Below are 11266 nucleotides of genomic sequence, written 5' to 3' on the forward strand. Positions count from 1 at the left end.
ATTAACCTGACATCCTAGAATGCAGTTATATTCATATTTAAACTTCACAATTTCATTGAACTCTAATGGGGATTTTGAAATTTGGTATGCTGATTCAAGCATGGGAAGGATGTTTTCAATTTCTATTAGACGCTTGTCCCTTTCTTTTCTAACAGAAGATTTATAAGAAATGATATGACCACACATTACCACCTTAAGTGTTTTCCAAAGGGTTGAATTTGATACCTCCCCCGTGTCATTTATTTCAATAAACTCGCTTATCTTCACTGCCATGCTTTCACGAAATTTATTGTCAGCCAATAACAAGGGGTTGAAACGCCATGAGTAATGTTGTTTGGGAAGGGTAAAATCAATGGTCATTAGTAGGGGACTATGATCAGAGATAAGTATGCTATGATATTTGGTGTTATTTACACTTTTAATTAAATTAGAATTCACCAAGAAGTAGTCAATTCTACTGTAGGATCTATGGACATGAGAATAGTAGGAGTATTCTTTATCTGTGGGATGTTGAAGTCTCCAGATATCAATGAGATTCCTAGATTTTATTAAATTATTTAAAGTTTGAGGTGATGCAATATTGGGTGGGGGACAAGAGGATAATCTGTCTAAATAGGGATCCAAAACACAATTAAAGTCCCCTCCAATTATAATGTTTGTTTTATTATCGTCTGAAAGCAGATTAAAAAAATAATGGGTCATCGAAATTTGGACCATATATGTTGAGGAAAGTAACAGGGATTGAGTTAATACTGCCAGAAATAATAATTCAATTCAATTCAATTCAATTTTATTTGTATAGCGCTTTTAGCAATTTTCATTGCCGCAAAGCAGCTTTACACAGTCAAAAGAATTATTTAAGTTTGTATGAAATGTGAATTTGTATGAATCAAAATGGTCAGTTTGTCCCTGGTGAGCAAGCCGAGGGCGACAGTGGCAAGGAAAAACTCCCTAAGATGGTAATAGGAAGAAACCTTGAGAGGAACCAGACTCAACAGGGAACCCATCCTCATTTGGGTGAAACAGAAAGCAGTAAATGATCTGCATTTATACAGTGTGTAGGGTGGGAGGCAGTTCAGCTATAATAGCTGATTAATTTAATTGATGTTAATATGGAGTCCAGGTAGTTATTGAAGACCCAGGTAGACTTGTAAGAAGTTCCAGTCATGAACTATCGAACTGTCAAGTCCCCAGAGAAACAGTTGCCAGCACCAGTCAAGGCCAGAACCATTTTCTAGGTAGAGAGAATTATCCCCAGACACCAGACGCATCCCAGAGAGACACACGGGGCATCCATGTGACGAGATCTTCAGCCAGAAGCGGGGCACCAGGATGGGTCAGACAGGTCCGGAGGGCAGAGGGAGTCTGGATCACTGGCAGCTTAGGAACGACATGTGTAGCTCGACAGAGAGAGAGAGAAAGAGTGAAAGGGGGAGACAGGAGGAGAGAGGAAAAAGAAAGGGGGGGAAAGAGAAGAAGAGGAGAGATGGCAGTTAGGTATGGTCACAGTCACACCGTGTATAATGTGAATGTATATTAACTGTAGAGTGCAAGCAGAGACTCCGACAGGACTAACTATGACAGCATAACTAAAAGGGAGAGCCAGAAGGAAACACAAACATGAGGGCTTCCTGACATGTAAAGCAAACAATCACCTCACCGTCAGCAAACCTGAGTGATCAATGAGAGTGAGGAAGACAGCATCCAAACATACCAGTTCACCATCATAATACGTCCATGAGTCCCCCAGATCTGCTCCTTTACCTATGGCAAATCTATTTATAAAAATGCTTGGCTAAATAAATAGGTTTTTAGCCTGGACTTAAACACTGAGACTGTGTCTGAGTCCCGAACACTATTTGGAAGACTATTCAATAACTTTGGGGCTTTGTAAGAAAAAGCTCTGCCCCCAAGTCAGCTCTGCTGTACTGACAAGCAGCCTGCATCCTTTGATCAAAGTAGGCGTGGCGGATCGTAAGACACTAGCAGTTCGCTCAGGTACTGCGGCGCGAGACCATTTAATGCTTTATATGTCAAGAGTAGTATTTTAAAATCAATGCGAAATTTCACAGGGAGCCAATGGAGTGAAGATAAGATAGGGGTGATGTGCTCATATCTTCTGGTTCTGGTGAGGACTCTCGCTGCTGCATTCTGGACTAGCTAAAGCTTATTTATGCATCTAGCTGAACAACCAGACAGTAAGGCATTACAATAGTCCAACCTAGAGGTGATAAAAGCATGAACTAGTTATTCTGCGTCGTTTAGCGACAATAAATTTCTTATTCTGGCAATATTTCTGAGGTGAAAGAATGCTATCCTGGTAATATTATCTACATGTGCTTCAAATGAAAGGCTGGAATCAATAATCACACCAAGGTCTTTCACTGTTGCATTTGATGGAACAGAAAGGCCATCTAAAGTTACGGTGTGATCTAAAATTTTACTCCTAGCTGTATGCGGTCCTATGACTAGAACTTCTGTCTTATCCGGATTTAGCAGAAGAAAGTTAATTAGCATCCAATTTCTTATGTCCTGCACACATTGCTCAATTTTAGTAAGCTGTTTTTTCTCATCAGGTTAAAAATAATGTATCTTCCATTTGGGTCTGCGCGCGAATTAGTAAGCTGAAAGGGAACGTTTTTGCGAAAGAAAATGGCAACGCCTCGGGCCTTGGAAGTAAAGTCTGATTGGTAAAAACCTGTGAAATCCAATTACATCTTAATCGTCGTTGTTCTGTGGTTTTAATATGGGTTTCTTGTAGAAAATTTATATCTGCTAAAAGGGACTTAAGGTGTTTAAAAACCTTGCCCCTCTTGATAGCATGACCCAAACCCCTGACGTTCCAGGAAACCAAAGTGAGATGATGACTGCCCACCCTAACACCCTGTTGAGACCTGTGCATTTAAAAAAAGATAGACAGGACACTACATCCAGTGCATGCTTACAGTGAGAATGATGGTGATTACCTGGCAGCATCATGCAACTAAAGAAAAAAAGTAAATAAAAATAAAATAAAAATAAAAACTCTAGGACAAAGACAACATATATCCACAATAACAAAAGCCTGCATAGGCAAAGCACGACTCTTTTCATCAGAACAGAAGGAGCTGCTGAGCGATGGCTACTGAGCTACTTATGAACAATACAGTAACTGCAAAAACTACCTAAAACACCTATAAAAACAGAACCTCTCCATGAAGATGAAAAGAAACTATATACATACCAGTATAAAATAATTGAACATAATGGGAGTGTAATATAAGTTACAGGCTGAAAGAAAACAATTATATCGATTGATATATGCTTCTTTAGTGATGTAGACAAATTATGAAACTGTAAATAGTGAAACATCAGTGTAAAGCCTATAAATGTTACAATGAACTCAACTAAAGACTCCCAACCTCTAACATGAATTGGACCAGTTCAACCAGTTCAAAAATTCACTTGGCACCGCCAGTTTTTACTTGCCACGAATTTAAAAAATAATAGTAATAATTATTATTTGACAGCCTCTGAACGGGAATAATTCTCTTCCACACCGTGTTGCTTCTTTTGGATCTGAAAAGATGGTGGGTGCTCCGTCTGGATGATGGATGTGAAGCTTGGCCAGGTAACGTAATCTGTGTTTGACACCTGTGTCTCGAAGGACTCGCAGCACATCAGGGAAAGCGCCTCGTTGCATCAATATCTCGTTTGTGTAGTCCGGGAAGATTAAAATTCTCTTCCCGTTATATTCCAGAGGTTGTTGTCTACCGAGGCGAATGATCAGTTCTTTCTGTTGATAATGGTGAACACGGGCCATGATAGTGCGCGGGTTTTTTGCCCGGAGCCGGCTTTGGCTGGAGCGAGCGGTGAGCACGGTCAATACACACGGGCTTTGGGAAATGTTCGGCTGAGAACAGTTGCGAAATCAACTTGGAGACAAATTCTCTGGGTTTGCCGCTTTCTTCTCCTTCTGGAATTCCCACAATTTTAATGTTGTTTCTGCGGGAGCGTGCTTCCAAGTTGTAAACTTTAGTTTGCATTTGCTTGTTAGCGCTGGTCAGTTCGGAAAATTTCTTTTCCAGAAGTTGAATCCGGGATTCATGGTCATTGACAGCTTGCTCTTGAGTGACCACCCGAGACTCCAGGTCGGCTTGTAAGGTCAAAAGAGGCTGAAATTTTACTTCGAATGCGTCGAAACGTTCGTTAATGCCGCGAAGAATGGCCTCTGACATCTCTTTACAAAGCTCTTTGCACATAGCCAGTGACATCTCCGCTGAGTGAGAAGACTCCGAGCGAGGTAATTTGCTAGCCACAGAGGAAGAGCTAACATTAGCCTCTTTACTTTTATGGCTAGCAGTAAGTTTAGACTGAATTGCCTTCGACATGACTAACCTTATAACTTATATATGTCAATCAGATATTTAGAAAGGTAAAACTGGTTGACTGGCCCCAATTTTTTTATATATCTGGTATGTAATACTAAATTATTAATATCGCGAAGAGGAGCTGTGTTAACACACGTCTACTCCATACGCTCGCACATTAGCGCCCCCTCGTGAGGACATCATGCTCGGAGATGATGAACGCATCGTCGCACGTCATGCTCGTCTGCCAGGGTCATATTCATGCCGGATGTTTGTGCTTTGTAGTCCGTTATTGTTCTTTGTCCCTGCCACAGCCTCCTAGAATCACTTTGTTAGAGCTGTGAGTCTAGTTTTCTCTCTTTGCGTTGCTTTCCCTTCCGGAACCTTCCGGACCTTGTACAGGTCCATGTCCCACGACGCAAGTCTTGCGTTGTAGGTAGCGGTGAAGAACATCTCCATGGCTTCTGATTGGGGAACATTCTGATGCTTGTTTTTTCGACGGTATCATCTGCTAGATTGGCCACCAATTAGTCAGTATAGCATGCGACCTTCCTCTGAACGGAACTTCCTGTTTGAGTCTTTGTTTGTATTTTTGCATGAAGAAGATGGCAACGTGAACGGATTTCCCAAATGGAGGGAGAGATTTTGCCTTGTAGCTGACCTTGACTATAGTATAGCAATAATCCAGTGTCCTTTCGCCCCTGGTAGGGCAGGTGATGTGTTGATGAAAGTTTGCCGATGCGTGTTTGAGGTTGGCGCTGTTAAAGTCCCCCACCCCGTGTTGTGCCTGGGGCTGTGTGAGTGCATATGCAGTGTCTGTGTTTGCTTGAGGCGGGATATAAACGGCGCTAATTATGACCGATGTAAACCCCCGTGGAAGGTAAAAAGGATGACACAAGGGGTACAGATGTTTCAGGTTGGGTGTGCAGGAGCGTGTGAGAGGCACAATGCCCGCAGTGTTGCACCAGCTGTTGTTCACCATCAAACCCTCGACTTCCCCGAGTCCCGTATCCTGTCCATGCGGTGAACCGAGAAGAACTCGGCCAGCTGGATGGCGTGGACCTGCACCGCTAGGTTCAGCCATGTCTCGGTGAAGCAGAGGAGATTGCAATCTCGAATGTCTCTTCGGAACTTGACTGGACGTTGGCGAGCAGGATGCTAGGCAGAGGTGTGCTGTGTGCACGGGCTCTCACCCTGTTTCTGACACCAGCTCATTTCCCTTGGGCTTCGCTTCGCGTCCCTTGTTCTCCCTCAGGATCTCACTCGGCCAGTTTGGATCCACAGTTAAAAACTTCAAATTGTGAGTAAATTGTATATCAATAGAAACTTAAAAAACAAAAACAAAGAAAAAGGGGTCGAAGCAGTTGTGACGGCAGTCGGCCTCTCCACTGCCATCTTGGAACAGACACACAGAAACTACGTATCCTACACAAACAGTACACATCCTACACACACACACACACACTACACATCCTACACACACCCTATGTCTCCTACAAAAATTATGACGAGTCCAAGTACAGTCGACATCATGCAATCACTGGCAATGCTGCAAGGAAAGACATGTTCAACTATGACGATGCCTTAAACTTGTGCCATATTCAGTGACATCATTTTCCGGGGCATTTTAAGGGTCACAGGACTGCCTTGAGCAAGCTTGAGGTGGGGTTTATCTTCCTCAACCAGTGCGTGACCGATGGCACACAACCAAAATTAATCGTTGTTGTATCTTAAATGGCCAGATGTACTTGGCTTTCACCATCGGCAGGAGGTTCTTGGGGAAATTCCAGACCCAATGTCCTGGATGAGGCTCTGGGACTTGGGCTCTTGACTGCCTTTCAGCCTTTTCCGTGTGCTTTACATTCCTGTCTTCTTTTCATTCCTAGTGGCTCAAGCGAAGGTTGTAGCGGACAAGAGCAGTAAGCTGAGCCAGCCAGACTCAGAATTCCAGGAATTACATACTGTAGCCTAGCATAAAAAATCTATGATATCTATTATGTCTGCCTAGATGTGAAAGGCTTATTTGCAGGTTTTTGCTCTTGATCAACTGAGCAGTGTTAAGAGTCGATGATTTAGGGACAGCTGGTTCTAAAGCAAGTGAAAACCTGGCCATCTCTGCTCTTCAGGACAGTTTTGAGGTTGCTGTTTAAGAAGGCTGCAACTTACAGCACCTTCACTGAGGTGGAGGAGTTCACTGTCTCCAAGAACATCATCTCACGACCAACCAGAAACATTCAAGCACTTAAAACCAGACTATGTAACAGCTTCTTTTCACAAGCCATCTGTCTCTTCAACAAAAAGGGACTGGACTGATAAACAAACCAAAATTATGTTAGTGTGTGTGTGTGTGTGTGTGTGTGTGTGTTACCAATAAGTCAAATAACTCAACTACCTTAAAACATTGAGACTGAACTGATAAATGACACATTTGCAAACACACTGATCAACAGCCATCTAAAAAGTTTTCACACCAATCTGTGATTGCGCTTTTGCAAAATATCCCTTACTTGTCATTTGCACAAGCAAAATCACTGTTTGATCTTTGCTGCTACTTCAAAGGAATGTGTCCTGTTTACTGTTTATCCTCCCACTACCTCAACTCATTACCTCATTATGTCATCATCACGAAGTATTGAGATATGTCACGTTGTTGCGTTGTGCCCTTTGTTAGTCTTTGTCACTAATTGCATGAACACTTTATGTTGTCTCTTTTATTAGTATAGAACTTAGTTTTCTGGTAACTTAAAAATGTCAACCAGTCTTGTCTCGGCCAGTTACAGATGCTTTTGATTTTTATTAAAAAATGCTTTTGATTACAGATTTTTGTTTATTTATGTTGGATGAAGGACCTTGGTCCTGGAGAAGGGTTGTTTCGTTTCACTGTGTATTAAATTGTATATGGTTAAAATGAGCAGAAAATCCTAGTTGAACTTGGTACCACAAATAAAGCAAACAACAAGCTAAAGACCCATGATTTGTTTTGACCCGCATGTGAAAGCCTACACCTAGAACTTGGTGCACGAGGAACCGACTCAGGGAAGGAGAACACAGACGAGAAGAGTCACGAATGTGCAAGAAAAATTTTTGCTTTTTTATTTAAATTCTTCGCTCCTTTCAACCTGCATTCGAAAATAAGAGATCAAAAAGAAAAAAAATGCAGAAAACTTGTTCTCGCACGCTCATACACACATCCACACTAAAACAGTGCTCTTATGTACTGGGGTTCCTCGGAGGCGAGAAAAGTAAAGCAGTGCAGAAAAGAAAGCCTCCACGGTCAGAAGAGACAGCGCCCTGGCCGCCTGCGGCGGCTGGCCACGTAGATGAGCAGCACAGGCTTGAAACTCATTGCAGCCGCTTCTCTGTGGTGTCTTTTGGCGCGTTCGACTCTCGGAATCTGTGAAGAGAAACAAAACAATCAGGGTTGAGCCTTTTATCACGCGCTGGTGACTGCTGGAGGGTAGATGATTATGAGCTGCTGGCCGTGGAGCATTTCGGCGTCCCTCCCTTGAGTCGCTGTCCACGGTGCTGAATGCACTCCGTGCAAAGCTGCGAGTTCATGTGAAGTGTGGGCTGTAACCCCGCCGTCACAAGTATACAGTACATTACACAAACTATACATATACATTTATATCAAAGATACATGTATATACAAACTTTAAATATACATTTATAGTTTGATTCCCTTCTTATTTAATTTTTTGTTTGTTTTCTTTTCCCTTTTTTTTTTGCACGTAGAAACAAAAAACTTCCAGCTTCATATTCTTTTTTCATTTTGTCCTTTTCTTTGTTTAATGCCTGGCGTCTAGCTTTTCGTTTGCATTTAAAACTGGCTTGTACATGTACATGTTTACCCTGTTATATCCCTGTTTAAAATCAATAAAAATATCCTTGAAAATAAAAATGTCATAAACGTATTTAAATTACTAGAACATAATGTATGTGAATTAAAAGAATTCCTTTGTCCATGTTCACAAATAGCCTAATGTTAATTCACTGTATGTTAAAAAAGTCTTTCAGACAATTCGTTATTCATTATATGCATTGTTTCAGCATGAGCAGTATAATTTCAGCAACAACAGGCAAAAATTCAAAGGAATGCTGTAATCTAGCATAATTGTTAAAAAAAAAAACTTTGTGTTATTCTTTTCTCAAATGCTTTATTTCAGCATATAGAATTTTTTTATTTTATTTTGAAGATTAAAAAAATTTATCATTTTCACAACATTCATGCATTTTGGCATACAACAACTTTTTCGTTATTTTTTTTCCACATTTCGATGCATTAAAATGCTTAGAAAACTTTTTTTGTATGTTTTACAAAAATATCAATTGGTTGTGTGAGAAAACCGCTTTCCTGAGCTCGTACAGCGCTAAAAACGAAGCAAACCCTTTATTTCTGCAAAACAAAGTAAAATATCCAATAAATTATCATTTCCACAACATATATGCATTTTGGCATACATGTTGATAAACAACCTTTTTCGTTATTCTTTTTTACACGTTGATCCTTAAAAATGCTTATAAACTCCTTTTTCTATGTTTTACAATTAACATGGATTTGTTGTGTGAGAAAACCGCTTTCCTGAGCTCATACAGCGCTAAAAACTAATAAATGATCATTTCAACAACATACATGCATCTTGGAATACATGTTACTTAACAACTTTTTCGTAATTCTTTTTCACATTTCTAAACTTGTTTTGGATGTTTTAATATTCCCATGCATTGATTGTGTGAGAAAACCGCTTTCCTGAGCGTGTACAGCCCTAAGATCGCAGCAAACGCTTTGCCTCAGCATATCTAAGCAAAGAATCAAATAAATGATCATTTCCACATCATTCATGCATTTTAGCATCAAGCTGAAAAACACATTTTTCGTTAATCTTTTTTACATTTTGTTCCTCAAAGATGCTTATGAACTCGTTTTGTATGTTTTACAATCAACATGAATTCGTTGTGTGAGAAAACCGCTTTCCTGAGCTCGTACAGCGCTAAGAACGCAGCAAACGCTTTGCCTCAGCATATCTAAGCAAAGAATGAAATAAATGATCATTTCCACAACATACATGCACTTTGACATACATGTTGAAAAACAACATTTTTGTTATTGTTTTAAGATGTTGATCATAAAAAATGCTTATAAACTCGTTTTGTATGATTTACAATCAACATGCATTCGTTGTGTGAGAAAACCGCTTTCCTGAGCTCGTACAGCGCTAAGAACGCAGCAAACGCTTTGCCTCAGCATATCTAAGCAAATTATTAGATAAATGATCATTTCCACAACATTCAATGCATTTTGGCATACAAGCTGAAAAACAACTTTTTTATCATTCTTTTTCACATTTCGATGCATAAAAATGCTTAGAAACTTTTTTTGGATGTTTTACATAACTATCCATTGGTTGGGTGAGAAAACGGCTTTCCTGAGCTCGTACAGCGCTAAGAACGCAGCAAACACTTTATTTCGGCATAACAAAGCAAAATATCCCAAAAATGATCATTTCCACAACATACATGCATTTTGGCATACATGTTGTAAAAACAACATTTTTGTTATTGTTTTAAGATGTTGATCATAAAAAATGCTTATAAACTCGTTTTGTATGTTTTACAATCAACATGAATTCGTTGTGTGAGAAAACCGCTTTACTGAGCTCGTACAGCGCTAGGAACGCAGCAAACGCTTTGCCTCAGCATATCTAAGCAAAACATCCAATAAATGATCATTTCCACAACATACATGCATTTTGGCATACTTGTTGAAAAACAACATTTTTGTTATTGTTTTAAGATGTTGATCGTAAAAAATGCTAATAAACTCGTTTTGTATGTTTTATAATCAACATGCATTTGTTGTGTGAGAAAACCGCTTTCCTGAGATCGTACAGCGGTAAGAACGCAGCAAACGCTTTGCCTCCGCATATCTAAGCAAAATATCCATCGTTTCCACAACATACATGCATTTTGGCATACATGTTGATAAAAAACATTTTTGTTATTGTTTTAAGATGTTGATCATAAAAAATGCTTATAAACTCGTTTTGTATGTTTTACAATCAACATGCATTCGTTGTGTGAGAAAACCGCTTTCCTGAGCTCGTACAGCGCTAGGAACGCAGCAAACGCTTTGCCTCAGCATATCTAAGCAAAATATCCCAAAAATGATCATTTCCACAACATACATGCATTTTGGCATACATGTTGAAAAACAACATTTTTGTTATTGTTTTAAAATGTTGATCGTAAAAAATGCTAATAAACTCGTTTTGTATGTTTTACAATCAACATGCATTCGTTGTGTGAGAAAGCCGCTTTCCTGAGCTCGTACAGCGCTAGGAACGCAGCAAACGCTTTGCCTCAGCATATCTAAGCAAAAAATGAAATAAATGATCATTTCCACAACATACATGCATTTTGGCATACATGTTGAAAAACAACATTTTTGTTATTGTTTTAAGATGTTGATCGTAAAAAATGCTAATAAACTCGTTTTGTATGTTTTATAATCAACATGCATTTGTTGTGTGAGAAAACCGCTTTCCTGAGATCGTACAGCGGTAAGAATGCAGCAAACGCTTTGCCTCTGCATATCTAAGCAAAATATCCATCGTTTCCACAACATACATGCATTTTGGCATACATGTTGAAAAACAAAATTTTTGTTATTGTTTTAAGATGTTGATCATAAAAAATGCTTATAAACTCGTTTTGTATGTTTTACAATCAACATGCATTCGTTGTGTGAGAAAACCGCTTTCCTGAGCTGGTACAGCGCTAGGAACGCAGCAAACGCTTTGCCTCAGCATATCTAAGCAAAATATCCAATAAATGATCATTTCCACAACATACATGCATTTTGGCATACATGTTGAAAAACAACATTTTTGTTATTGTTTTAAGATGTTGATCATAAA

This window comes from Clarias gariepinus, chromosome 16, assembly GCF_024256425.1.
Source record: "Clarias gariepinus isolate MV-2021 ecotype Netherlands chromosome 16, CGAR_prim_01v2, whole genome shotgun sequence".
Classification (NCBI taxonomy): domain Eukaryota; kingdom Metazoa; phylum Chordata; class Actinopteri; order Siluriformes; family Clariidae; genus Clarias; species Clarias gariepinus.